General features: G+C 50.2%; 1 protein-coding gene across 1 annotated transcript in view; it reads right to left on the bottom strand.

Annotated features, from left to right (window-relative positions):
• Slc25a23 (solute carrier family 25 (mitochondrial carrier; phosphate carrier), member 23) overlaps nt 1-3,794 on the bottom strand; it is a gene marked incomplete in the record, with an annotated part of 16,256 nt that overhangs the window by 5,440 nt on the left and 7,022 nt on the right.

The raw sequence follows: 3,794 nt of genomic DNA, 5'->3' as shown, positions 1-3,794 counted from the left end.
GCTGGGAAGCTCAGGCTGCTGTGCCCAGGAGCCGCGTGCCCAGCGCTCCACATTCCACAAGCGACCTCACCATTTTGCCGTGTTAAACCAGACAGGGTGGTGCAAGCCCGTCATCTCAGCACTAGGGGCAGGGGCTGCAGTGAGGCAGGAGGATCGCCATGAGTTCAAGGACAGCCTTAACTACATAGAGAGACCCTGTCCCAAGCAAAGCAAAACAAGAAAAAGCACAAAAACTATGTCTCAGAAAACCCAAACCAAGCCAAGCTAATGGTCCTTCAGAGCCCCTGTCCCCTCGCCCCTTTGGCCCAGTTGGTTCTGATCCTGAAGGGGTGGAGCTCCACTTACCTACTTTTTTTTTTTTTTCCAGGACCGAGAATTGAACTCACTACCTTGTGCTTACCAGGCAGGTGCTGTGCTGCTGAGCTAAATCCCCAGCCCCCACCTACTTCCTTGATAACACAGGAGTTTGTTTTGTTTTGAGACACCATCTCACTACATTTCCCAGGCTGACCTCAAACATGAGATCCTCCTGCCTCAGCCTCCCGAGTGGCTTGGATGACAGCATGTGCCCCCACACCCAGCCAGTGCAGTTTTCAGCAGTTTTGCATTGTGTACCCCCAAAAGGTGTGCCAGTCTTATCCCCCAGTACCTTGGTGTGTGAGGAGGCTCTCTGGGGTGTAACTGGTAAACACCAGTGAGTGTCACTGGTGTCTTCATTTACTTGGTTTTGGCGCTAGGGATGGAATCCAGGGGATGGTGCTTGCTATGTCCTCTGCTGCTGAGCTACATCCCCAGCCCTTTTTGCACTTGAGACAGGATCTTGCTACATTGCCCAGGCCGGGCTCAGACTTGCCACCCTCCTGCCTCAGCCTCTCAGTAGCTGGGATTCCAGGCATGAGCCGCCACACAGGTTTCTGGTGTTCCTCCAATAAGAGCGGACACACAGAGACTGAGACGCAGGTGCAGGAGAAGGGCAGGTGACAACAGAGGCAGAGAGTGGGGCGCCTGCAGCCGAGCAATACTGCCAGCTGGGTGGCACAGAACTGTCGTCCGGCCGCTCAGGAGGCGAAGGCAGGAGGTTGCTGGAGCCCAGGAGTGTTAGGCCAGTGCTGAGAGCCCGTTTCAGAAAGTCAGTCCAGGAGTAACTGTCCTTGTTGGCCAGCAGCAGAAGGAGGAAGTGGGAGGAGGATTCTGGCAGGTTTCAGAGTGAGGCTTTGCTGATAATCTGAACGTGGCCTTCTGACCCCAGAACTGGGGGACAATACATGTCTGTTGTTTTAACTGAGTGGTCTGTGATACTGTTATGGCGGCCCTAGGAAGCAGAGAGGAAGCAGCTCCCTCTCTTCTCCTTTTTTGGTGTTTTCCTGAGACAGAGTCTCACTGGCCGCGTAGGTCAGGCTGGCCTTGCATTTGCAGGGATCCTCCTGCCTCAGCCTCCAGAATGCTGTAATTACACTTCTTTTTTTCCTTTTCTTTGGTTCATTCATTGTTGTTCTCCTCCCCCAACCCCCACGGAGGACTGAATTCAAGGCCTCTGCTTGGTGTGATACCTCCAGGTTTTTTGTTTTTTTTTTTTTTTTTTTGAGATAGGGTCTTGCTAAATCACTAAGTTGCCCAGGTTGGGCTCAAACTTTCAATTCTTCTGCCTCAGCCTCCTTTCTTGTCTCAGTACCTCTCAATGAACCCCTTGCTCGTACCCGGGCGTGGTGGCACACGCCTGTAATCCCAGCACTTGAGAGGTTGAGGCAGGAGGATTATTGCAAGTTCAAAACCAGCCTGGGCTACAAAGGGAGCTCAAGGCCAGCCTGAAACTGCATAGCGAGACCCTGTCTCAAACAGACAAACAAAACAAAACAAAACAAAAACCCTTGCCCTTGCATCCCTGTCTCAGGTCTGCTGTGTTGTTTTTGTTTTTAGAGAGAGAATTTAATGATTTCTAAGTGTGTTTAGTTCTTCAAGTGGGATAAAAGTTGGATTTTTGGGGCCATTTGTTCACATTTCACAAGAGGGAACAAAGGTTTCTTTCTTTAGGAGGGTCGAGGGCACCCTGGAGCTGACACCAGTTTCTAGTCAGGTTACTGTTGGAAGATCTCAAAAGATAGATGCTATTACTCAGCCCTTTTACCTGGACACACTGGGGCCCTGGAGAGGCTACCTGCCCGAGCTACAAAGTAAAGGTAGTAATCAACTCTTAGAGCCACATCCGGGTCCTGAACTGTGCTTACAGTCTTTTTTAAAACTTGTTTTTTATTTTATGAGACAATATCTTGTCATGTAGTCCAGGCTGGCTTTGAACTCACTATGCAGCCTAGGCAGGCCTTGAACTGGTAGGGACCCTCCTGTCTCAGCCTCTAGGTGCTGGTACTGTGTATTCTACCATGGCTAGCCAGTGGGCATAAAGTCTTCAGAGTGACTAAGCCCTTCCAAATCCTCCTCTTGCCAGTGCCTTCCTTTCCTTTTCCACCCGCTTCTTTCTTGTGTGGTGCTGGGGATGGGCCCCTGGCCTTCCAGCCCTCGGTGAGGACAAGCCCTTCACAAACTTGTGTCCGGGGCTCCATCTCCTATGCCAGTTCTAACCCATTCACGTGTGCCAAGAACTGGGAGCTGTGTTGAGAGGGACCCAGTACTGGGGTCGATAGTATTGCCTGGCCCAGGCATAGAGTAGGAACAACTGAGGTAAATATTTTATTGCCTTGGAAATTAACAAAAACGTAGTTATTTTATTTACTTTTTTTTTCCTTTTAACACAGGGTCTCAGGGTGTTGCTATGATATCCAGGCTGGCCTTGAACTTCTAGGTTTGAGAGATCTTGTGTCAGCCTTCTGAGTAACTGAGACTGCAGTGTTATCGCACCCAGCACTTTGGAATTTTAAAAGTCTTCTTTTGGGTCTAGAGCAGCTTTTGCCAAATAGATGTGAGGTGATTTGTTAAGAGCTGTTTTGGGGTGGAGGATGTAGCTTAGTGGTACAGCCCTTGCCTAATATCTGTGAGGTCCTGGCTTTGGTCTCTAGCATCAAAAACAAACCAACAAACCAACAAAACAAACAAACAAACCAACAAAAAAACAGGCATGATAGTGCATGCCTGTAACCTAAGCACTTGGGAGGCTGAGGCAGGAGGATCACCGTGAGTTGAAGACCAGTGTGGGCTACCCAGTAAAGTCAAGGCCAGCATGAACTACATGGTGAGACTCTGTCTGACAACAAAAGTTTTGCATCTCATTTCTGCTCGTGACCCTCGGTGGCTTCCTGCTGCACTTCAGGTAAACCCAGCTCCCTGTAATGGAGTCCTTGCTCTCCTCTGGGCCCCATCTCCTGTGCTAATCTCCCCCCACCAGGCTTCTACTCCTTCCTGGCAACATGCTGGCTCCAAAGTCACCAAACCAGGTGTTTCTCCACCCGCCTCCTGGTACTGCCCCCTCTGATGATAAAGCCTGCCTAAGATCTTCGGAGAGCTAGCAGGAGAGGATCTGCAATCGTTTTATTTGGCCTTGTTCCCTGCCACGAAGAACCTGCAGCAAGGAACATGTTGCCCAGCCTACAGTGAGTGCTTACTAAGGGTCGGCTAAGTGAAAAGAAGGAAGAAATGGAGACATGAACAAGGGCATTGTCTCATCCAGCTGTCTAGACCCTGGATACCGGGGAGGGTGGATACGGATGGCAGGTACTGAGAATCTTAAAATAGGAAGAGGGAAAAAAATGTATGTAACTCAGAGCCAGGTGTGGTAGCGCACACCTGTCATCCCAGCTACTTGAGAGGCTGAGGCAGGAGGATCACAAGTTTGAGGCTGGCCT

This window comes from Chinchilla lanigera, unplaced genomic scaffold, assembly GCF_000276665.1.
Source record: "Chinchilla lanigera isolate Chin_1 unplaced genomic scaffold, ChiLan1.0 scaffold00094, whole genome shotgun sequence".
In the NCBI taxonomy this organism is placed as follows: Eukaryota; Metazoa; Chordata; class Mammalia; order Rodentia; family Chinchillidae; genus Chinchilla; species Chinchilla lanigera.
This window is presented reverse-complemented; position numbering and strand designations above follow the sequence as displayed.